This window comes from Prionailurus viverrinus, chromosome B2, assembly GCF_022837055.1.
Source record: "Prionailurus viverrinus isolate Anna chromosome B2, UM_Priviv_1.0, whole genome shotgun sequence".
In the NCBI taxonomy this organism is placed as follows: domain Eukaryota; kingdom Metazoa; phylum Chordata; class Mammalia; order Carnivora; family Felidae; genus Prionailurus; species Prionailurus viverrinus.
Window position 1 is genome coordinate 49,916,085 of NC_062565.1, and position 26,238 is coordinate 49,942,322.

The 26,238-nt window shown below is 41.2% G+C and overlaps 1 pseudogene; it reads right to left on the reverse strand.

Moving 5' to 3' along the window:
• Positions 1–234: 234 nt before the first annotated feature.
• LOC125166446 (probable fibrosin-1) lies at positions 235–19,471 on the reverse strand (annotated as a pseudogene).
• Between the last annotated feature and the right edge of the window lie 6,767 nt (positions 19,472–26,238).

A 26,238-nucleotide genomic window follows, 5' to 3' on the forward strand; every position in this document is an offset into this window, starting at 1 on the left:
CACACACACGCACACCACTCTAGAGGCTTGTGACTTCTGCCTTTCCAGTGACTCCAAGGTCCATCTGATGCTTGATCCTGTGGGGGTTGGGGCTGCTGCTCCCAGGTTCCATGACCTCAGAGGTGGCTGATGAGGTCATGACCTCTGCCCTCTAGCCCTGGCTTGAAACCTCAGCTCTAGGACCTTGTCAAAAGGAAAGGGGGATGGAGCTTTGCCCCTGTCCCTCCCCTTTGCTTACCTGTTAGCCTGGGCTGGGCCAGGGGCCCTAGGTGGAGGGCCAGCACAAGTGGAGGTGGTGTCCCCAAAAGGGCTCCTGGGGGGGTCTTGCTGAGAAGGTGAGGGGTTCCCAGGGCCGCAGTAGGTGGCAGTGGTGGAGCCAAGCGGCCGTATAGCAGGGGGTGGGCAGGCTCCAGAATGTAGAGGTGGGCGGCAGCCATGGCCCCTGGTCCAGTCAGCTCCTCGCCAGCCTCATAGAAGCGGGGTGGCCTAGCAAGGTGAGGGGCGCTTGCCAACCAGGTTGGATCCAGGAAGCCACCACAGCACTCTGGGGGACAAGGGCCCAGAGAGGCGGGGTGGCTGGGGCCTCTCAAACAGCAGGTGAAGGCCCTGAGGCCTGATGGTGGCAGCGGCGGACTCCTCCTTCCGTTCTTCCTTTACCCGCACTGATTCCTTGGCGGCCTGGCCCCTTCCTCGCCAGCCCGGGCCTTGGGAGTAGCAGGAGAAACTCCGAGCTGGGGCCCTGAGAAGGGGAGGTCCCTGTCTTCCTCCTCCTTGGTGATAGAGGGGTCTCTCTGCTTCACAGGCTGCTCCTTGTGTGAGCCTGGTGTCCAGGCAGCCTCAGGGGGCCAGACCCAAGCAGGAAAGGCCAGAGGACTGTGGTGCAGGCGGCCCCATGGGTCTGGGGGGGAGGCGAAGTTTGGTGGAGGGTGGCCCCATGGGTCTGGCGGGGAGGCGAAGGTTGGTGGGGGCCCTGGGCTTTCTTTCTGGGCAAAGATGATGCTGGAGTTGAATGTGAGGGTGCCCAGGCCTCTAAAGGCCCTGTTAGGGCAGCCAATGAGGCAAAGCTTGTGGGATGCCCAAAGGGATCAATGTGGGTGCTGGGGCTCAGAAAGCTTCCCTGGGCCCTGGGAGCTGCGGTGAAAGGGTTGGCTGCAGAGTAGATGGCACCAGCCGCAGTGAAGAGGGAGGTGGTGGGGTGGGAGAGTTCCTGCCGAGGGTGCAGGGCCCCATCCACCCAGGGAAGGCAGGGCAAGAGGTTGTTCTGAAAGTCAAGCTTGTGGGGGGTCACCCTTCATCTTTTCCTGGTGTTTCAGGATCATGTAAACCTCGTGTGTGGCATGCCACTTCCCTGGTTTCCTTAAAGGTGGTCGGAAATGGTTGGGGATCTTTGTCCCCTTTTGGGGAAGCCCGTGAAGCCCACTTAGCACTGGCCCCAGTCGTGCCAGTGGTGGCAGCTCAGGTTCATGCTCTTGGGCTGGAAGGCCCCCTGCAGGGTGCCAAAGGAGACAGCCAGAGCAAAGCCCAGAGGTAGGCCGGTAGGCCAGGCACTGCGGGAGTTGGGCTGGGCGTGTATGCATTGTGTCTCCTTGCCTTGCTCACTGGATTAGTTTAAGATGCTTATCTCCCTGCCACTAAAAGGTCTGTTTTGCTCTACCTTTGCAAACTGGAGATTGGGGATGGTAGTCTCAGAAACAGAAAATACAGAGCAGCTTGCTCACCTTGAGTATCTTTTTGCTGGACACGGAGTATCTGTACTACCAGTTAAGGTAGGCTAAATAGCAGAGGAGCCCATCCAGAATGCTTATGGTGGAACAGAAGTTTATTCTCACTCACACACTGTAGATTGAATGTTTGTGTTCCCCCAAAATTCATATGTTGAAACCTCATCCCCAGTGTGATGGTATATGGAGATGGGGAGGTAAGGTACCTCCTTTGGGAAGTAAGTAGGCCATGAGGGCCCCCAGAGATCTCCCTCACCCTTCCTGCCATGTGAGGACACAGCAAAATGATGAAGGCCTCCAGAACTGAGAAATAAGTTTCTGTTGCTTATAAGCCATGTAGTCTCTGGTATCTCATTATGGCAGCCCAAGTGGACTAAAACATCACATAACCCTCCAAGTGAAATGTTCCTGGTCACCATGCATGTCTCCTCCAGGTGGAGATTCAAGAACCCAGTCTCCTATTTCATGGATTGTAAGGGTCTGGGAAATGAGACCCCTCAATGAGCACAAGCATCTCAAATACAACTCTGCACTGGATTCCGGGGCATCTAGCCAGCTCTGCTTCCCTGGTCCTACCCCCACAACTCTCAGAACTTCCCACGTCTCATTCCTGCCTTCCCCAGGTGTTCTTGCAACCTCTCAGGAAAGCTGAAGGTGGACCATGACCAAGATCAAGGATTCCACAGCTTCTGGGAGCCTCCCACAACAGTGGGGATGTTGCCTCTCACCAGTTAGATTTGTGTTTGCCCCTTGGTTTTTCAAAACTGAGCGATATATCATTTAAGGATGCAAACGTAAGTGTGATACAACAATTTTAAAAAGCAAGAGAGAGGGGTGCCTGGGTGGCTCAGTTGGTTAAGCGCCAGACTTCAGGTCATGATCTTACAGATCTCACAGATCACATAAGTGTGATACAACAATTTTAAAAAGACAGAGGGGTGCCTGGGTGGCTCAGTTGGTTAGGCACCAGACTTCAGGTCATGATCTCACATGATCTCATGATCTCAGTTTGTGGTTTGAGTCCCACATCAGGCCCTGTGCTGACAGCTCTGATTCCTGGCAATATTTCACTGCTGAACTTGGTAGTGCAGTTTCAGGTGTTTGGATTTTGTTTGTTTTTATTTAATTTTTTCAATTGTACACATATAGTTTATTCATTCTTTTGCATAGATGATGCATTTCACGATGAAAAGTTTTTAAAAGATAATGGGAGGGGCCCTGGGTGGCTCAGTTGGTTAGGCATGGGACTTCGGCTCAGGTCATGATCTCAGAGTTCCAGCCCCACATCCAGCTCACTGCTGTCAGCACAGAACCCACTTTGGATACTCTGCCCACCCCACCCCACCCATCCCTACCCTGCTCACACTGTCTCTCTCTAAAATATTTTTAGGGGGAGGATCCAAGATGGTGGAACAGCATGGAAGTTTTGTGTGTGTCTCGGTCCATGAAATACAGCCAGACCAACACTAAACCATCCTACACACCTAGAAAACTGATTGGAGGATTAAAACAACAATCTGCACAAGCTGAACCACAGAATTCAGCAGGCATGTGGCATGTGGGGGTGAACTTGGGGAGTGAGAAGGCACAGGAAGGGAGGTGCTTTTGCAAGCGGAGAGAGGAAGGAGACTGCGGAGGGAGGTAGAATATGGGAAAAGCAACCCTCCCCAAAAGCAGCTGGAGAGAAAGTGGAAAATTGGAAACAGCCGCAGGGACTAAACTAAAAAGGGAGAAAGGAGAAAAGACAAAGGAGAGGGTTTACATTCCACTGAGACTGTAAACAAGGGTAGCAACTCCGCAGCTCCATACCTGCTGTGTTCTGGTGGGAAGGGCGAATCCCCAGGAATAGAGTGGGGTCTGGGAGGTTCTCAGGCCACATGGGGAAAAGTGGTTCCAATGCTGGAAGGACATTTGGTGGAGACTGTTGAAGCCACCTGGTCCCAGGAGACCCCAGAAAACGGCCACATTCGCTGGTGCAGAACAAGGTCGTTAAGGGTGGAGCCTGGTGCCAGATGTGTGTTGTGATTTTCCATAATCCCTGAAACGCTGCTTCTACACTATCTCGTGATCTTTCTGGGGGGTGGGCTGGCACCTGGCCGTAGCCTTGGGGCGCCGGCAGCAGCAAGGTCCAGCAAGTGTTCCTGGGTACAGCCGACATTCAGCCATTGCTCATTCAGCCATTGCTTGGTGACACCCTGCCACAGAGGGGCAGAATGGGTCAAAGCCACAGTCCTTCAGAGGTAAGGGGCCGGGGAAAACAGCCGCATCTGAGACAAAACTTGGGAGAGAGGTACTGCCTGGAGCTTGGTCACAGAGAGTGAAAAAGCGGGGAGTAGACGAAAGCTGAAGACAGGACGGGTGCCCGATTGCTGATCCGGGAGAACAGACTGTAGTGGAGGAGGCCATTTTCACCTCTCCCGCGCATGCGCATACGCACCTACGAGCGCGTAACAATCCACCACAGTAGGCTAGCAGCGCCATCTAGTGGAGAGCGGAGCCGTTACACTGAGCCCCGCCCAACTGGGCCAACTTAGCTCTTCAAGAACACAAATCTCACCGCCAGCTTAATTTATGGACTATAATGAGCGACATAGTCTGACTTCTAGGGGAAAATGAAGCAATTTCAGTCCTACTTCAATCTGTTAGCAAGTCCATCTATTCAATTTTCTTTATTTCTTTTTTTTTGTTCTCTTTATACTTCTTTTTCTTGAATACAGAAAGAGAAAAATTCATTTTTATTTTCAATTATTATTAAAAATATTTTTCTGTATTTTTTATTACTATATGTTTTACTTTTGTGTAAATTTTTTCAAATTCTATTTTACTTCCATCATTTTATTTTAGTCTGCTTCAGTGTATTCACCTTTTCAAATTTTCAAAGAGTTTCCTTGTTTCTTTTTCTTTTTTGCTCTTTTTCATTTCTTTTCTTTTTCTTGAATGCAGAAAGAGAAAAACTTCATTTTTACTTTCAATTTCTATTGAAAATATTTTTCTTTTTTACTATATTTTTTGCTTTTATGTAAATTTTTTCAAATTCTATTTTACTTCAATCATTTTTTTTTAGTCTACTACAGTGTATTCACTTTTTCAAATTTTCAAACTATTTCCTTTTTTCTTTTTCTTTTTTGTTAATCTTTTTTCTCTTTTTCATTTCTTTTATTTTTCTTGAATACAGAAAAAGAAAAAATTAATATTTATTTTTAATTTTTATTAAAACTATTTTTCTTTAGTTTTTTTCTACTATATTCTTTCCTTTGTGTGTATTTTTTCAAATTCTTTACTCCCATCATCTCATTTTAGTCTACTTCAGTGTATTGATTTTTTCATATTCTCAAATGATTTCCCTTTTTTTTCTCCCCCCCTTTTCTTCTCTAATCTGTCGAACCACTTTCAACACCCCGACCAAAACACACCTAGGATCTAGCATCATTTATTCAATTTTTTTTGTATGTGTGTGTTTTTAATTTTTTAATTTTAATTTTTTTTAATTTTAATTTTTTTAATTTTAATTTCTGTACCTCATTAATTCCTTTTCTCCCTTCAAAATGACAATATGAAGGAATTCACCCCAAAAGAAAGAGCACGAAGAAATGACAGCCAGGGATTTAACCAACACAGATACAAGCAAGATGTCTGAACCAGAATTTAGAATCATGATAATAAGAATACTAGCTGGAGTTGAAAATATATTAGAATCCCTTTCTGCAGAGATAAAAGTAAAAAAACAGCCAGAATGAAATTAAAAATGCTATAACTGAGCTGTAACCATGGATGGATGCAGCGGCGGCAAGGATGGATGAAGCAGAACAGAGAATCAGTGATGTAGAGGACAAACTTATAGAGAATAATGAAGCAGAAAAAAAGAGGGAGGTGAAAGCAAAAGAGCACAATTTAAGAATTAGAGAAATCAGTGACTTATTAAAAAAGAACATCAGAATCATAGGGGTCCCAGAAGAGGAAGAGAGAGAAATAGGGGTAGAAGGGTTATGTGAGCAAATCATAGTGGAAAACTTTCCTAACCCAGGGAAAGACACAGGCATCAAAATCCAGGAAACACAGAGGATGCCCATTAGATTCAACAAAAACCGACCGTCAACAAGGCATATCATAGTCAAATTCACAAAATACTCAGGCAAGGAGAGAATCATGAAAGCAGCAAGGGAAAAAAAGTCCCTAACCTACAAGGGAAGACAGATCAGGTTTGCAGCAGACCTATCCCCAGAAACTTGGCAGGCCAGAAATGAGTGGTGGGATATATTCAGTGAGATGAATCAGAAAAATATGCAGCCAAGAATTCTTTATCCAACAAGGCTGTCATTCAAAATAGGAGAGATAAACAGTTTCCCAGACAAACAAAAATTAAAGGAGTTTATGACAACTAAACCAGCCCTGCAAGAAATTTTAAGGGGGACTCTCTGAGAGGAGAAAAGATGAAAAAAAAAATGTGTATATATATTATATATATATATGTATATATATATACATATATATATATAATATATATATATCAAAAGCAACAAAGATTAGAAAGGACCAGAGAACACCAGAAACTCCAAGTCTACAAGCATCATAATGGAAATAAATTCATATCTTTCAGTACTCACTCTAAATGTCAACGGACTCAATGCTCCAATCAAAAGACATAGGGTAAAAAAAAGGATAAGTAAACAAGATCCATCTATATGCTGTTTACAAGAGACCCACTTTAGACCTAAAGACACCTTCAGATTGAAAATAAGGGGATGGAGAACCATCTGTCATGCTAATGGTCATCAAAAGAAAGCCAGAGTAGCCATATTATATCAGACAATCTAGACTTTAAAATAAAGACTGTATCAAGAGATGCAGAAGGGAATTATACCATAATCAAGGGTTCTATCCACCAAGAAGACCTTACAATTGTAAACATTTATGCGCCAAGTGTGGAAGCACTCAAATATAAAAATCAATTAATCACAAACATAAAGAAACTCATCGATAGCAATACCATAAGAGTAGGAGACTTCAACACCCCACTCACAGCGATGGACAAATCATCTAATCAAAAAATCAACAAGGAAACAATGGCTTTGAATGACACAGTGGACCAGATGGACTTAACAGATATATTCAGAACATTTCATCTTAAAGCAGCAGAATATACATTCTTCTCCAGTGCACATGGAATGTTCTCCAGAATAGACCATATACTGGGACACAAATCAGCCCTAAGTAAGTACAAAAAGATCGAGATCATACTGTGTATATTTTCAGACCACAACGCTATGAAACTCAAAATCAACCACAAGAAAAATTTGGAAAGGTAACAAATACTTGGAGACTGAAGAACATCCTCCTAAAGAATGAATGGGCTAACCAAGAAGTTAAAGAAGAAATTAAAAAGTACATAGAAGCCAATGAAAATGATAACACCACAATCCAAAACCTCTTGGACACAGCAAAGGCGGTCATAAGCGGAAAGTATATAGCATCCAGGCCTTCCTAAAGAAGGAAGAAATATCTCAGATACACAACTGAACCTTACACGTTAAAGAGCTGGAAAAAGAACAGCAAATAAAACCCAAAACCAGCAGAAGACAGGAAATAATAAAGATTAGAGCAGAAATCAATGCTATTGAAACCAAAAAAACAGTAGAACAGATCAATGAAACCAGAAGCTGGTTCTTTGAGAGAATTAACAAAATTGATAAACCACTAGCCAGTTTGATCAAAAAGAAAAAGGAAAGGACCCAAATAAATAAAATCAAGAATGAAAGAGGAGAGATCACAACCAACACAGCAGAAATAAAAACAATAAGAAGAGAACATTATGAGCAATTACAGGCCAATAAAAAGGGCAATCTGGAAGAAATGGACAAATTCCTAGAAACATATAGACTACCAAAAGTGAAACAGGAAGAAACAGAAAATTTGAACAGACCCATAACCAGTAAGGAAATTGAATTAGGAATCAAAAATCCACCAAAAAACAAGAGTCCAGGGCCAGGTGGCTTTCCAGGGGAATTCTACCAAACATTTCAGGAAGAGTTAACACCTATTCTCTTGAAGCTGTTCCAAAAAATAGAAATGGAAGGAAAACTTCTAAACTCTTTCTATGAAGCCAGCATTACCTTGATTCCAAAACCAGACAGAGACGCTACTAAAAAGGAGAACTATAGACCAATTTCCCTGTTGAACATGGATGCGAAAATACTCAACAAGATATTAGCCAACCAGCTCCAACAATACATTAAAAAATTATTCACCACGACCAAGTGGAATTTATACCTGGGATGCAGGGCTGGTTCAATATCGGCAAAACAATTAACGTGATTCATCACATCAATAAAAGAAAGGACAAGAACCATATGATCCTCTCAATAGATGCAGAGAAAGCATTTGACAAAATACAGCATCTTTTCTTGATAAAAACCCTCAAGAAGGTAGGGACAGAAGGAGCATATCTCAAGATCATAAAAGCCATATATGAATGACCCAATGCTAATATCATCCTCAATGGGGAAAAACTGACAGCTTTCCGCCTAAGGTCAGGAACAAGACAGGGATGTCCACTCTTGCCACTGTTATTCAACATTCACTGTTATTCAAAGATTGGAAGTCTTAGCCTCTGCACTCAGACAACACAAAAAAATAAAAGGCATCCAAATCGGCCAGGAGAAGGTCAAACTTTCACTCTTCACAGATGACATGATACTCTACATGGAAAACCCAAAAGATTCCACCAAAAAACTGCTAGAATTGATTCATGAATTCAGCAAAATTGCAGGATATAAAATCAATGCACAGAAATTGGTTGCATTCCTATACAGCAACAATGAAGCAACAGAAAGAGAAATCAAGGAATCGATCCCATTTACAGTTGCACCAAAAACCATGAAATGCCTAGGAATAAATCTAACCAAAGAGGTGAAAAATCTATACGCTGAAAACTATAGAAAGCTTATGAAAGAAATTGAAGAAGACACAAAAAAATGGGAAAAGATTCCATGCTCCTGGATAGGAAGAACAAATATTGTTAAAATGTCAATACTACCCAAAGCAACCTACATATTCAGTGCAATCCCTATCAATGTAACACCAGCATTCTTCACAGAGCTAGAACAAATAATCCTAAAATTTGTATGCAACCAGAAAAGACCCCAAATAGCTAAAAAAAATCTTGAAAAAGAAAACCAAAGCATGAGGCATCACAATCCCAGACTTCAAGCTATACTACAAAGCTGTAATCATCAAGACAGTATGGTACTGGCACAAGAACAGACACTCAGATCAATGGAACAGAATAAAGAACCCAGAAATGGACCCACAAATATATGGCCAACTAATCTTTGACAAAGCAGGAAAGAATATCCAATGGAATAAAGACAGTCTCTTCAGCAAGTGGTGCTGGGAAAACTGGACAGTGACATATAGAAGAATGAACCTGGACCACTTTCTTACACCATACACAAAAATAAACTCAAAATGGATGAAAGACCTAAATGTAAGGCAGGAATCCATCAAAATCCTCAAGGAGAAAGCAGGCAAAAACCTCTTTGACCTTGGCCGCAGCAACTTCTTACTCAACACGTCTCCAGAGGCAAGGGAAACCAAAGCAAAAATGAACTACTGGGACCTCATCAAAATAAAATCTTCTGCACAGTGAAGGAAACAATCAGCAAAACTAAAAGGCAACTGACAGAATGGGAGAAGATATTTGTAAATGACATATCAGATAAAGGGTTAGTATGCAACATCTATAAAGAACTTATCAAACTCAACACCCAAAAAACAAATAATCCAGTGAAGAAATGGGCAAAAGACATGAATAGACACTTCTCCAAAGAAGACATCCAGATGGCCAACTAACACATGAAAAAATGCTCAACATCACTCATCATCAGGGAAATACTAATCAAAACCACAATGAGATACCACCTTACACTGTCAGAATGGCTAACATTAACAACTCAGGCAACAACAGATGTTGGCGAGGATGCAGAGAAAGAGGATCTCTTTTGCACTGTTGGTGGGAATGCAAGTTGGTGCAACCACTCTGGAAAACAGTATGGATTTTCCTCAAAAAACTAAAAATAGAACTATCCTACGACCCAGCAATTGCACTATTAGGCATTTATCCACGAGATACAGGTGTGCTGTTTTGAAGGGACACATGCACGCCCATGTTCATAGCAGCACTATCAACAATAGCCAAAGTATGGAAAGAGCCCAAATGTCCATCGATGGATGATTGGATAAAGAAGATGTGGTATATATATACAATGGAGTATTACTCAGCAATCAAAAGGAATGAAATCTTGCCATTTGCAACTATGTGGACGGAACTGGAGGGCATTATGTTAAGTGAAATTAGTCAGTCAGAGAAAGACAAAAATCATATGACTTCACTCATATGAGGACTTTAAGAGACAAAACAGATGAACATAAGGGAAGGGAAACAAAAATAATATAAAAACAGGGAGGGGGACAAACCAGAAGAGACTCATAAATATGGAGAACAAACTGAAGGTTACTGGAGGGGTTGTGGGAGAGGGGATGGGCTAAATGGGTAAGGGGCACTAAGGAATCTACTCCTGAAGTCATTGTTGCACTATATGCTAACTAATTTGGATGTAAATTCAAAAAAAATAAAAAATAAAATAAAAAGTATATATATTTAATTTTTTTAAATAAATAAATAAATAAACATACATTTTGAAAAGTTATTAAATGCTGGACTAAATGTAAAGATGAGAGAGAAAATACCTCAACTATTTGAAAGAAGACATTAAAAAACAGGAAGGGGGGCACCTGGGTGGCTCATTCAGTTAAGCGTCCAGCTTTGGCTCAGGTCATGATCTCGTGGTTCATGAGTTCCAGCCTTGCGTAGGGCTCTGTGCTGACGGCTCAGAGCCTGGAGCCTTTTTTGGATTCTTTGTCTCCCTCTGTCTCTGCGCCTCCCCAACTCACACTGTCTCTCTCTCTCTCAAAAATAAAGATTAAAATTAATTTAAAATAATTAAAAAATAAATAAAACACAGGAAGGAAATACATAAAAATACTAACAGGAATTACTCTGGGTCCTGGGGGATGGATAATTTTAATGTTTTCTTGTAATTTCAGATGTTTAATGAACATCTATTTCTTTTTTAAATACTAGAACCTTTATGATCTGTAAATTGGAATCTTCAAAAACAATGGTTGTTTGGTCATTTAGATAAGTCATTTCATGTTTAACAAAATAGTATAATGCACTTGATCTTAGCCAAAAGGCAAGATGTGATATGAAATAGTATAATGAATGGAATATATGAAATTTTATGAAAATGGCTCTAAGAAAGAGTCAGTGTTTGAAGCCTGGATCCTCACAGGAACAAAAATAGAAACAAACAACAGCCAACAACAAAAATCCAGACCACCCTGGTTGTGGCCCATTGCGCCCCCTTGTGGCTATATCCCCAAGGAAAGAAACAGTAAGGAAAGGACCCACGGGAGCTGGAAAAAAAACCTAAAAATCTAGCAAATAGTTCACTCTAAAAACAAAGCCTCATATTCAAAACATCTGGAAAAATATCTCACCCACACAAAGCAACACTGCGCTAAGCATATGCTTTCATCCATTTTACATTGTCGTATCAGGTTCCTGGAATGAAGACCACAGCCATGTATCTTGAGCTGCAAACCACTAACAAGGAGGTCTTCGTGCCGAAGTCTCAGTAAGTCTACTTTGAGGCATAAACGAGCCAAACGGACTGTTTATCTTGATCAAATTAAGGTCATCACTGCCACATCTCCATCACTTGCTCAGCCTTGTGGTGTCTGAAATGAAAAATTCAGCAAGATCAAAAAACAAGTTATGGGCGTGGGGAAACAGGAGTGAATTGGGTTCAGAAGATTTTAAATATCAAAATATCACAAATTGGAATGCTAAGAAAGTAGTAATAGTTTTCCACCTCTCACACTGGAAAAGATTTTTAATATTACATCACCTACTCTAATCAAGCTTTCACTCCCATCATTTCCCCAAAACGGCTCCTGTTGCCAATGACTTCCATGTTGCCAAATTCCATGGCCATTTCTGTCTTCATCTTATCCCACACCCCTCAGCAACATTTGACATATAGAAACATTTCCTCCTCCTTTCTTTTTTCTCCAGTTTCCATTCCATGCCCGACCTTGCAAGCAAGTTTTCTTCAGGTATAAAAGCATTATGACTACACCAGGAAGGACAAGTGGAAAGATGAAGTAAAAAAGTCCCACACATACATGCCCTTTCTATATGCCAGACAAGTGCCAAGGGTGCTCCTTAGGTTACCACATTTAATCCTCACAACCATCCTTCATCCATCTTAAAGGTCAAGAAATGCCATAGACACTTGAGCTATGAGCCTAGCCAACCTTCCTGTTAACCTTCCTCTTCAGGCTGTATTGTTGAAAGGCCATGCCCACAACTGCTGGCAAAAAAAAAAAAAAAAAAAAAAAAAAAGTTATTCCCTGCGGGAAGGCAGAGATCCTACTTGGAACCTAGTCTCAAGACACCTGGGGAAATCCATGCTTCCCACATTCCTAAGTCTCAAAGGGGTCTCTCCAGCCTACCTTACCTCCAAATTTGACTGATACTCTCACCAGTTACCACAGTGCACTAGGCTAAACTTCATGTTGGAAGGAATACCTACTTTTCAGAGGTATCTGTTGAGAATGTCTTGGTCTCTGAAAAATGTTCAGTGTCCACCAAGAAGCCCTGTCTTATAGATGCACAGCAGACCTGCCCTGGACAAAATCGTGAATGAGATGAAAGCTAATTTTCCTTGATTTACTGATCACTTTCTACTGCTGCTTTATCAACAGACTCCAGCTGCAATTCCTGTGCTGACTGTGACCATATTTCCAATGGGAAAACACATCAAGACATGAGGTTTCAAAGGGATCAGTGTGCCATTTCTGATGCAAGAAGAAGTTGGATGAAGAAATGTAACCTTCAAAGAGTTGACATTTTCAGGATAGATCCAATGATTTGGGGAGCAATGGGAAGAATATTTAAAATCCTAACTGGCTTATAGAACGTGAAACAAATGGAGGCTCTTCCCATGTTTGTTTTGTTTTACTCTCCCAACAAAGCTCCCTTTCTATTTTCTCTCTACCCTTCTCTCAGCTGCCTTTAAAGGGGGTTCTAATCCATACTAAGATATCAGTGACAGATATTAATGCACTCCTCCCACATTTTCATCATTTCCCTATTAGTCCAAAAGAATGATCAAATAGTGGGCACCCAGGCATCAGCGAATGGAGCAAAAAAAGCCTTTTCTCACTCCCCAAAAGCCAGAGGCAGTGGAGCATATGATAATGAGCATGAACTGGCTTTTGACAACACTGGTCAACACCTAGCTTCAGCTTTAGTAATTCTGGATGTTGTTAATAATGTTTGTTACACTCTTAGCATGGTGATAGTGCCTAGGGTGTGGAAAAGGCTCAATAAACTTAAATGACTTGTTACTGCATTTATTTTTATATTTGCTGGGCAACTGGCTATACTATATATAGAAGTGGTCAACAGAAAATCCTGAGCCCCCCACAAACTTCGTGATGGAGTATATGGACCAAACTGAGAGAGAGCTAAGTCAACGTGTGCCGCTGTATGTTTGGTCTTGTTGCTGGGGTGGTTTTCCTCTTCTGCAAAGGCCCGTCTTCTCCCTTCTGCTTGGATGTGGGTCCCATTTGGAGGTCAGTCTGTAGCATGCATGCTGCCCTCTACTCAGCCCCTATCAAACTCCAATAGGAGGATGGGATATTTAATGTAACAATTTTTTTTTTACCAGTTTGATGAATTTTCTCATTCTTTGGAGTATTTGTTAGATGCTTAATCTGCGCCTGTTTTTGAACAAAGCATGTATGGCAGTAAAAAAGAAATATAAGACCATCTCCCTAAAGGAGATCATGCCTACCACTCCCTCTTCTTTCTCCTCCCCTTATTTCTCTCCTTCCCTCCCCTTTCCCTACTTCTCCTTCTCCTTCTTCTCCCTCTTGCTCACTTTTTGTTTGTCTGAAGTAAAAGTTCTTCAAAAAGGGCAAAAGATACAGCTTCTTCAGAGGTTAGGGTGCATAGATAGGTCCATTTTACAACTTTCCTAAGTCTTGGGCATTCTTCCTTTTGAAGGCTCACCACACACGAGACCCAACCATAAAAATTCATCTGTATCCAACCAAGCATAATTTATATATAATTATTTAAGTTGATAAAATGTGATTGATTGACATGATACTTGAATCTGTAAAAAGACATAATTTTTTTTTTTAAAGAAAGCATATAATTTAACTTCATTTTTCTGGTATCAGTTTCCAGATACCAGTTGGCATTTTGGAGCCAGGTAATTCCCTTTTTCACATCTCAAACATTTTTTAGGCTCTAGAAAAGTTTATAAACCCTGAGCACTGTGCGCTAGGGCTTAAAGGACAAACAGCCCTGACTGATTAGTTTTAGCCCAGATCTATCTTTATTTCGCTGTATGAGTTCAGGTAAACTACTTAAGCTCTCTGAGCCTCAGTCACCCTATCAGTCAAATGAACCCATTCAGACATAACTTAGCAAGCTCCAAGCCCATTGCTTTTGTAGAAAAGCAGCTCAGCAACTAATTGTTTTTCCAAATTTTCTCACTCAGAGTCTTAAAGCACACAGTCCCTAGCCAAGTTACTCAGAGCTAAACATAAAATATGGTATAGATTGAAATTGGAAAGGGCCTATGTGAATATAGCACTTCATTCCTTAAAGTTCCAAGGCTTAGTCCCTGAGAACCTCAAATGGACTGTGCTGAAGGAATGACAGATTATCTAAGAAACATTCTTATATTTGCTTTTGTTCATTCCTACCCTCACACTTCAAACCCTGGGCTCTCTGTTGGGCAGCAAAACAGTGGCTCTTCCCTTCACATTCATGGGGAATATCCATCCTTGAGATCCAAACCTTGGACCTCTTGTGCTATTATGTCTTGGTGGGGAGAGAGGTGAATAAGACAGGCACACAGAGGGGCCCAGGCAACAAGGGCTGGAACCAAATGGAGGCATCTCAGAGTGGCAGTGGTGAAGTAGAGCTTACAAAGAGGCAGAGAGCAGTTGGCCTCTTCGTCTGAACAGCTTTTCTTGGTTATTCTCCATGAAGGCAAACCTGCGTCACCAAACACAGTTGACACTTTTTTCCCAGATGTAACAACTGTGATGCACAGAACCATGGATCAAAAGCAATACGAGGGGTGCCTGACTGGCTCAGTCAGTAGATCATATGACTCTTTTTTAACGTTTATTTATTTTTGGGACAGAGAGAGACAGAGCATGAACGGGGGAGGGGCAGAAAGAGAGGGAGACACAGAATCGGAAACAGGCTCCAGGCTCTGAGCCATCAGCCCAGAGCCTGACGCGGGGCTCGAACTCACAGAGTGCGAGATCGTGACCTGGCTGAAGTCGGACGCTTAACCGACTGCGCCACCCAGGCGCCCCGATCATATGACTCTTAATCTCAGGGTTGTGACTTCAAGCACCATGATGGATGGGGAGTCTACTGATAAAAAAAAAAAAAAAAAGTAATATGGATCAAGTATTTTACTGTCCCAATTGTGTTGCGCACTTATTTGGAGCAAAACATCATTGTAGGGGCTATAGAGATAGTCAAAGATGAACAATGAGATTCCCATCCTCAAAGAACCTGTAGTCTGATAGGGTCGGGTAGAGTAGAGATGAAGGCTAAGCGTGAAGAAAGAATTGAGGTCTTGGGGCAGGATATAGACTAAATTAGTGGGACAGATTATAAGTGTCAAAGACTTTCCAAATAAAGGCACTTCGCTTTTGGATGGGATGGCCAAGAAAATCTTCACCCAGGATGAAGAATTTGAGCTGTGCTTGGGAAAGTTTCAGAAAAGCTGGAAAAGGAAGTGATAAAAGTAATCAAAGGCTTAGGATACAGAGAAGGAGGAGGGAGGGAGGGAAAAGGAGAGAGAGGGAACCAGTGAGCAGGGTCATGGTACAGGTGTTTCCTGTTTCTTAGACTACAAAGGCACATTTAGAACCCAGGTTCAGAAGTTCAGAGCCTGTCACAAACAGGCAATAAGAAAGGATAGTGCTATCACTACTAACAAGACAGGCCTGGACACTTCAAGGGTGGTTGCCCTCAGGCTTCCTCACATTCTCAAGCATCAGATCTCACCAGGTGTGCAATTTACAGCAGAGGTGACAAAATTAATTTTCAGTGCATGTAGCTCATTGATGGTGATGTAGGGGAAGTTCATATTTATCTGTGGTTAAAAGCAAGCAGCCTTAAAAGGCTCATATCAAAGGTTGCATGCTGGAATGCTACAGGTAGGTTACTGTCATGAGTTCCTGGAAAGAGTAACAGTGCACAGTGGTTTAAACATGCCCAGATGTGTGCCAAATGTAGGTGATTGTTATGGTGACATCAATGACAATGAAGATTTGGTCCTAAACTAACATTTATTGAGGATACCTGTGTTGTTGATCCTGTGCTATTTACTTGGGAAGACAAAGGTAAAAAGTCTGGCTCATTCACCTTTTTTAACGTTTATTTATCATTTTTGAGAGAAAGAGAGAGAGAGCAGAGCAGGGGCAGAGAGAGAGGAGAGAGAATCCCAGGCAGGCTCCCCCACTCCAGGCTTCATCTCACAAACCGCAAGATCATGGTCTGAGCTGAAATCCAGAGTTGGAGTTTAACCAACTGAGCCACCCAGGCGCCCCAGGCTCATTCACCTTTATCTGCCCAGTGCCCTCCTGGAGAAGTAGGGCGTTGGCTGAATCTTATTGGATGATTACAAGAATTATTATCAAAGCTTATGCTGGAAGAAAGTTTGAATGACCTTCTAGTCTGTCTCTCTGTCAAAAGATAAAGAGAAAATGATATTCTGCATAAGCAAAAAGTATAACATTAGTTTTGTTTTGTTTAAAGGATTTTATTACCAATAATTTTAGGGAAATAGAAAGGAATAAAAAACAAGTATTTACAAAGGTCTTGGCTGCCAGACTGTGGTTTGACTTCTTGTAGGAAATCAGGTAACATTAAAGAACTTCATATACAGAAATATCACAATCCAGTGAATGATTCATTACTTCCAAAAAGCAAGAAGTCCTGCTTGTGCCCAACTGAAATCTTTGTCTTGAATTTGAATCATGTACCATTGTATAAAAAGTCAGTACAACCATTACCCCATTTTTGGAGGTAATGCTATGGGATATCAAAGAAGCAATAATGACCTTATTTTTTAATTGAGAAAAAAAACACTACAATGATTTAGTAATACGACAGCATTGGTCATAATGACATCAAATAATTATACAACAATATGTTAAGTTGCATTCAATTAATTGAATCTTACAAAGTGGCATTACCCTTTGGAAGGGATCTATAGAACTTTGAATAAAGCAAGAACTACAAAGGGACATTTGGAGGGAAAAATTCTAGAGCTATGAGCCTGAGTAGGGGTGAGAGAACAAAAGCCAGTGAATAAAGAGAGCAGTCAGTCTTAGTCTGGATTACGGTCAGGTCATCTGGAATAATAGAGTAGGCAGGTCGGCAGTTATATGTATAGGGCTTAAGAAATTCTCTTCTGATTGCTTTTTTTTTCTGAATAAAATAAGAGGCAAGGTTATCTACCAAGAGGGAAGACAGTAGAGGAGGTATTGGAGATTTGAGGAATATATCAATCAAGGTAGACTTGGAAAAGAGAGGCAATTAATTGGTAACTGGCACCAGGAGATAAGAGAAAACACAAAATAGCCACGTAGAAGAGAGGGTAGCAAACAGATGTTTGGGCAGCATTACAGACCCATTTGAGGTTACCGTTCATAAATTAAAAGTGAGATTAGTCAGCAATATTGCAGATTTTTCTCCACCCACATTCAGCAGTGTAAGTTCAAGTACAGAATAAATGGAGACTTGAATTCAACTGTGGGTGGGGTTTTACCAGTTGAATACGACCAAGTGAGAGAGGCAAGGGACTAAGGTCATGTGCAAAAGGAGTGACTGTAATAATTGGCCGTGGGATTTAAGCTTGGTAGAAAGGGAAATAATGACATAAAGGCAACAGACAGTAAACTGATTATAGGGTTTAGAGGGGGTGAGGGAACAGGTGTTGACGATTGTTGGAGTTGGGTACATGACTCACATTTAGTCACCAGTGACTATTAATTTTTCCATTCCACCTGCACTTTACTGAGATATAACTTAATCTCTGATTGACATATCTGACTCTAATCCAGCCTGGAGAGTGATGAATTTCATAATGTGCAGGGTAGCCAGTTTGAGGGGTGGGTGGGGTGGGAGTGGGGGAAAGAAACATTAAGGTTTAGACTCCTAATATGTGCTTTAGTGAGGAAGCAGGCAAGAGTAAGTGTGCAAGATAGAATAGAACACTTGACTAGAAGCTGATACTACATCCTTTAATGGTACTCTGTATGTAAAACATAGTTGCAGAATATGTTTAAAGAATGAAATCAAGTGAGTAAATGAACAGTATGGAAGAAGTAATTGAAAAGATATGGTTTTCCTGAAGGAGAAAATAAGTAGTGGCTGTGGAAATGGAGAGAAGGGGTGAATTTGAGAAACATTAAGGATAAAATCAGTAGGATTTGATGGGGAAGCTGGGGAGAAATAAGCAGGAGTGGAGAAAGACAGGGTGGGTCCAGATTTGTGACTTGGTTATTGGGGTGGGTGGTAATGTCCTTCAGTAAGAAAAGCAATGGAAGAAAGAAGAATATTAGGTTAAGAGCCAATGGGAGCAGTGGATTAACTTTGAGTATATTGGGTCTGAGATATCTGTGGGACGTGTACATAGAATGTCCAGTGGGAAAATGGAGAAATGAGTTCAGCAAAGGTCGGAGCTTGAGGAATTTGGACAGCAAAGCCCCTCAGGCAAAAGCAGTTGCATCTGAAGCACAGCATGAGCATGTAAATGATTACCAGAGGCCGTGTTTTCATTGGTGTTTCTAGAAGAGAAGTTACAGAGTGAAAGGACCCAACAGCTGAAAACTGGACCTGATGTCCATGAAGGAGAGCAACCCAAGATGTACAAAGGCAAAATCAAAGAGAGAAGCCCACAGAATTGAGAACTTAAAGATGAGGAAGTAGTCAACAGAATCAAGTGCCAAGAAACGTCAATTAAGTTATGATCTGAAAAGCATCATTAGATATGAAAAACTAAGTCATTGAGCCCTAGAAGGAGAGGTATCTTTGGTGTGGTGGCAGCCAAAATCATATTAGAAGAGACTGAGGAAAGGATGGAAGGGGAAGAAGTGGAAACACAAGAAAAGGGTCTTTTTGAAGTAGCATGGCTATAAAAAGAAAAGTGATAGAGTAGTAACCATGGGAACCCGTGACTTATTTGTAGTTTTTATGGTTTTGCTTTTTGAAGACTGAAGATTCTTGAGAAATAAACAGAGAAAATGACCAGAGGTTGAAAATGGAGGAAAGAGTTCAGGAGAATAAGGTTCCTCAGGCAAAGGCAGTTAGAATCTAAAGGACAGAAAGATGTCCACTTTGTCCCCTATTGAAAGAAGGAAAGGATGACTCCGATGCAGGTATCTTTATGTCTGCCATGCATATTTAAAGACATGTCTGCCCTTGTTCCCTCCACTTTCTCATTACCTGATCCTATGAATTCTGGCTTCTGACTGTACTGCTTTGCTGACACTGCAATTTCTAAAGTCTCGAATAATCTCCCAATTTCAAATTCAGCAGCATCTTCTCCGTTCTCTCCTTCTAAGCCTCGGTGCAGCATTAACCCTACTGAACACCCTCTCCTTCCTAAAACTCTCTCTTGGATTTTTTTCTGTGACATTCTACCTCATCTCCCTATTAATTTCTTCTGTCTCCATGCCAATTTCATTTCTTTGTCTTGTGCCCTAAATATGGACATGTTCCTAAGATCTGTGACATCAGCCATCATCTTTATAAAGATAGCATTCAAATTTATATTTCCAATCCCTATTATCTGACCTCAGCTGGCCAGGACCCTATTATTCAGACCTCCATCCCAAGATTTTTTTTTTTTTTTTTTAACGGAGCAGATCAATCAGAGTAACTGGGCATTGTGAATAGCACCATTTCAGTAAGGAGAATCAAAGATGAGTGACTGAAGCTTTCAATATAGGACTATGGTGGAGTGACTGTGGCACAAACATGGAAGCCAGCAAAACCCTGTATCACCTGGGGTGGGTTCAGGGTAAAGATTAATGCCAGTCTACCAGGAGAAAGACAAAGGCGAAAGGCAGACTTGTACTTATAAAGGATGAAACCAGAACCAGATTGCTCACTGAAGGACACATGACAAGATGCCATATATTCTGTGAAGAGGCTCAAAGGAACCCTCACAAGACTGGGACAAGTTGACATAAAAGCCGAAAAATCAACTTTTCTGACAAAGAATTATCTAAAATGGAACTGCTGGTACATGGGATTGGCCACTCATGCATGCAAGCCCCTGTAAGCAGTAACACCTCTGAAAGCACAGAACTCTTTGGTGTCACAATATTTAAATCAATATAGTGTGACATGCAAATTAAAAGCATGTTGAGATGCCCTTACCCACTAGAGTGACTAAAATTTAAAAACTGACAATACCAAGTGCTGACAAGAATGTGGGAGCAACTGGAACTCTCACATGTTTCTGGCAGGAATGCAAAGTGACACAATCACTTTAGAAAATAGTTTAGCAGTAAGGGGCACCTGGAGACTCAGTCGGTTGAGCATCTGACTTCGGCTCATGATCTCACAGTTCATGATTTCGAGCCCCACATCAGGCTTGCTGCCGTCAGGCCTGTCAGCACATAGCCCAGATCCTCTGTCCTCCTCTCTCTTCCCCTCCCCCACTTGTGCTCTTCCAAAAATAAATAAATATTTAAAACAAAAGGAAAATACTTTAGCAGTTAAAAACACATTTATCATAAGCCCCAACAATCCTACTCCTAGGTGGTTGTTACCCAAGAAAAATGAAAAAGTATGTCCACAGAAAGACCTAAATGTAAAATTTTTAGTCATAATAGCCAACACTATAAACAACTCAATGCCCATTAACTGGTGTAGGAATAAGTAAATATTAGCATATCCAACAATAAAAAGGAGCAAACCACTAACACACAACAATATAAATGAATCTTAAAAACATCATGCTAACATGAAAGAAGCCAATTGCCAGAGAATATACCCTCAAATTACCTGTTGCTAAAATTTTAACAGAATCTATGTTATAAGAAATTATATTTATATATATTTTTTAGTTTATTTTTTACTTTGAGAGAGAGCAAGAGACAGAGTGTCTGTGTGCACATGCGAGTAGGGGAGAGGCAGAGAGAGATGGACAGAGAGAATCCTAAGCAGGCTCTGCACTGTCAACGCAGAGCTCAATGCAGGACTCAGTCCCACAAACTGTGAGATCGTAACTTAAGCCAAAACCAAGAGTCAGATGCTTAACCAACTGAGCACCCAGTGCCCAAGAAATTGTATCTATATTTGAAAACCATGCATTCAGTCTACCATTTCATTATGCCCATGATTAGCAAACAATTTTGTCTAAGGGCAATTTTTTTTTTAAAGAGAGAGAGAGCAGGAGCGGGGATGTGGGGAGGGGCAAAGTGTGGGAGAGAGAGAATCTCAAGCAGGCTACACATGGAGCCTAATGCAGGGCTCAATCCCATGACCCTTGGATCATGACCTGAGCTGAAACCAAGAGTCAGACACTCAACCAACTGAGCCACTCAGGCATCCTGCCCAAGGCCAAATTTTAGAAAAGAATAAAGATATTTGCAGGTTGTACTTTATTTTATAAATTATATTTTTCTATCAGGAATACAGTATCTACAACTGGGCTTAGGCCTCTGTTTAATATTTCTTTAACAAAGGGGCGCCTGGGTGACTCAGTCGGTTAAGCATCCAACTTCGGCTCAGGTCATGATCTCACAGCTCGTGAGTTGGAGCCCCACATCGGGCTCTGTGCTGACATCTGGGGGCCTGGAGCCTACTTCAGATTCTGTTTCCTCTCTCTCTCCCCCTTCCCCACTTGTGCTCTGTCTCTCTCTCTCTCTCTCTCTCTCAAAAATAATAAATATTAAAAAAATTTTTTTTAAATCAAAGGGTTTCAGGTTATTTGTTAAAGTTTCTGAAATGACAGAGGAGTACACATTATAGTAAAAAAAAGTTAAACTTAAAAAGTTTTAACTTTTGTCCTTTAATAGCTATTGTTGCTGAGTAAAGTATCCATAAAGCTCCTCAGTGTCCCAGATAAGCTAGCCTTTATCTCTGTGTCACTGCCAAGGCACCTCCCACAAGCCCACTCCTCTCTAGGCTCTGTCTAGCTTGTGTCTTAGCAAGCTATGTGGTTAACCAGACTGTCTATACCCTCTTGACTAGTTGATGGCTTGCCACAGTGATGCTTACCACAGGAATTCTCATATCCAGAGAGAAAAGGGAAGAAAAAAAAATGTATGTGCTTTCTTTATTGCAATGAACTTGAAATTCTCATCTTGAATAATAATGAGTGAATCTAGCACAGTGAGAAAGAGAGCTACTCCAGTTCTAGTCTCTTTGGAGACCTTTCCCCTTCCTTTTAAGACACTTTGCCTGCCCTCAGCATCAGTTTCAAGTCCAAAGCTAAAGAAAAATTAAACATAAAAAACTTTTCTCTACTTCTAGAAAAACTAAAATACTTCATAATCATGGCTTACCCTGAAGTACTCTTAAGTTATTACTACATTTGTAATTTTTCTCAATTTCTTCAAACACTGGAAGATCACAAGTTCAAAGAAGTTGTAAACAAAAAAGGAAGAAAGAGAGAAAGTAATGAAAGGAAGAGAAAGAGGTAGAGAAAGAGTACCAGTGGAAAATAGAGCATGACCACCTGGCCTTGAGGAGGGGGAAGTTGGCAGCTTTAGGAACCTGCCCTCGTTGTACATACCATACATGTTGGCTGGAGAAGGCAGCCTGTCAGACATGAGGAGATAGACGGGGGGTGGAATATGTCAAAACAGGACCCCCACTTTCTCTCCTCCTCCAATGGTGTGTGCTCCATTCCTGACATAGTACATTTCAACAGGCCCAATTTGCAGCAGAACAACTGAATCCCAGTGAGACTGAGTAGTCCCCCCTCACCCATGGGTGTGAAGTAACTCATCCATACCAGCAGGACATCCCATGCAAATTCTAGTAGATTATGCCTTTCCCACGCATGATGGGGCTTGCTGTTCTCAACAGCATAGCACCTTGATCCAAGGTAAGACTCAGGGCAATGGCTGTTTTCCATGGCTTTCATGCCTTTATGGTATTGGGTGCCTTACCAGGGATCTGAAATCTGGCATATGGGGTGAAAAGCCCTACTTGTTGATCGTTCAAATGTATTAAAGCCTATAACAGTACTTTAATCCACCAGGCCAAGGGGGTTGTACATGTTAGTAATTTAATCTGCTACTTTAATATCCCATTTGTCCTTTCTGCAACCCTCCTGATTGCTGGTTATAGGGAAGATAGAACCTCCATTGGAAGTCTTGTTCTTTTTCCCAGTCTTGTACATCAGGACCTTTGGAATGTGACCTCTGATTGCTATCTATTCAATGAGGGTACCCATCCTCTAATAGTGGCAGCCTGGTTTGCACAGTGGCAAGAGATAGCTTGGATAGTTTGTCCACACAAGCCAAGGCATATTTAAAATCCTCACTCACAGGGTGGGCAGGGGACCAACATGATCAATCTGCCAATCCCTCACCAGTTGGGAACTCTAGTGGACAACCCAGACCATTTCAACAGTTGCCTTGTGCATTGTTTAGAACATACAGGACATATTGTTACTGCATTAATCAAGTCACTGTATTTCAAGAGCAGTCTCGCTTCCTTGGAAAGACACCATCCCACCCAGGCACTGTGGTGGCCACTCTTTCTATTAACTCAGTCTGCTATATCTTCTGAAGGGTCAGGCGCTAGAGCTTGTATCCAAGCAAGGGCATCAGCTTCCTGATTGAATAAAAGACCTATAAACCCCTAAAATCCCTAAAAAGGTTTGTATCTCCATTATGTTCTTAGGTTTTGAACAAGCTTGCACCTTATCAAACACAGCTTCTGAAATAACATGCATCTTACCTGACCAAACAACTCCTAAACTTTACTGGCAGTGCCCAGGCCTTGAATTTTCTATGGATTCATGGCACATTTTCTCCCTTGCAGATGTTCCAGCAAAGTCTGCAGGGTGTTGTCCTGCAACAGAGGTAAATATTCACATGTTAACCTTACATCATCAATGCAATGGGTCCATTTGACTGATGCAGGATGGAGAACAGGGACACATCTTGAGCTACCATCCCATGACATACTATGAGACTATGCAGGTAGCCTTGGGGAAGCACTTGAAAGGTTCATTAGTGTCCATCCCACACGAAGGCAAATCAATCTTAGTTATCAGAAACCTGTACTTGTCAAAGTCTTTTCCATGAATCTCCTTGAAGATGAAGCACTTTTACAGAAATAGTTTTTGTGAAAGCATCAGAGTAAAGCAATAACTGCAAATAACAAAGAACTTAAAAACAGCCATGGTTAAGGATCTAATGAAAGTTCCTTATAATGCAATTGACAAGGGAATTTAGTTATTTCTTTGACATACATTTTCAAATGATGACTGATAGCATGTTACCAGGGCATATCAGATTGAGAAAATTCATACAAATATACCCTAAAGAAAGTCTACATCACTTCTTATTTTACAATGCTTCCTATGAAATTTAACATAGACAAAAAGTCACATTGTTGTAAAAAAAAAAAACAACTTAGCTCCTTTAATAGATATTATTAAGTTTCTTAAGCAATCAAAGACTGGATAAAGACAAAACAAAATCTTTGTTTTCTAGGTAGATTACATTAAAGGTAAAGAAAAACTTCATATACAGTTTCTTATCAAGAACCGACCAATAATCTAAGAAAACTTTGTCCTTTTAACAGAGAGAAACCAAATTCTAATTTTGCACCTGTGTAATTTTGATATTAAAACTCTTTTTTTTTCTTCTTAACATAAATCCATTCCAATCTTAGCTTGACTGCATAAAATTCTTTTCTCAATATTCATTTTCCACAAACCTTCTACCAATTTCTATATCCATTGAATTTTTGCCCTCTATATGTTTTTCATCCTGGAACAATTATTTTACTTTTCTTTTTTTCTTTACAAAAAAAGAAAAAAAGAAAATGAAGAAAGAAAGAAAGAAAGAAAGATCCACCCTTCATACCTTTCCTTATCCAAATAAAACCCCACATCTATTTTCCTTACCTACATATCATATATAGTCATTTTCTTTCACTCTTATTATTTCTTGTGGTTTATTAAAAAAAAAAAAAACTTAGCTCTTTTTCACATCAGTTTTGGCAATAGTCTCCAGAGGTGGGAAAACATCACCAGACACAACTTACTGATCTTTGATTCCCCAGTAATTGGTACAATGCTGGACCCATACGAGAGTTTGGGGAGGATGTCATGAAAATTTAACCTACCTTACCAGCCCAATGTGTCAACCTCCTACAGGTGTGTATTTAAAAAAAAAAAAAAAAAAAAAAAAACAACAACAACAAAAAAAAAAAACCTCAAAAGTGATGTTTTAAACAGAGGATTTAAGCAGAGCACAAAGACCTATTTTGGAGGCAGAATGCCTTCTCAGTGCCCCCACAAACCACAGCGCATAGAAAATGGTCTGTTTTGCTAAGCCTGAGAACCAGCCGTGGCTGACTATCCCATATGAGGATGAAAACAAAGAGTAAGAGGCTCTGGAAGTGGAGTAGGCAGCTTTTCCTAAAAAATATCACATCTGCAAAGACAATAATGATCCACTCAACCTTTTTTGCCCTATTGCCCTTTAATATATCAAATTCAAAGAGTTTAATAAAGCCAAAGGATTTAAAATAATCTTTACATCAAATATGATTGCCATGCAGTGTTTACTTCACTGTGTTTAACCCTGAACCACCAAAAGAAGAAGGAAGGTCATTTTGGAGGATGAAAATCTAGGTCAGACATCTGGGCTTAAGTTCGTGGAAGGAGTCCTCCACCAACACTGACTTCCTTCCCCCGAGGTTACTGTAAGAAGTTGCTTGTTTCGGTCAGATGGTGAGAAGCCAACTTTGTGTCCCAGAATGCTCTTTGTGCATCTCCCACATGGGGCACACAGCAGTCAACCTGAAACAGCATCCTTCTGTCTCCTTTCCAACCCACCACAGGGGTGAGTCAGAGGCACTTGCCAGACCTGCCCCTTCTGCTGCCAGTGAAGATGCTGTTCAACTAGGTTGGCCACGAAATTAAGCAGATTGTCCAGAATGGGCTAAAAAGGGGCCTGAACACCATGAAGCTCGACTACTGCTCTGCAGCAAGGACAGTGGCCCAGAGATCACCAATAGGTGATGCCTAATAATTCCTCTTCCAGCCCAAGAATACAATGCTTTAGGCTAATCAAACACCCAAGTTGATGAAGAGTTTCCCATGCAAGAAAGATTTTCAAAGAAGAAATAAACAATCAGATATGC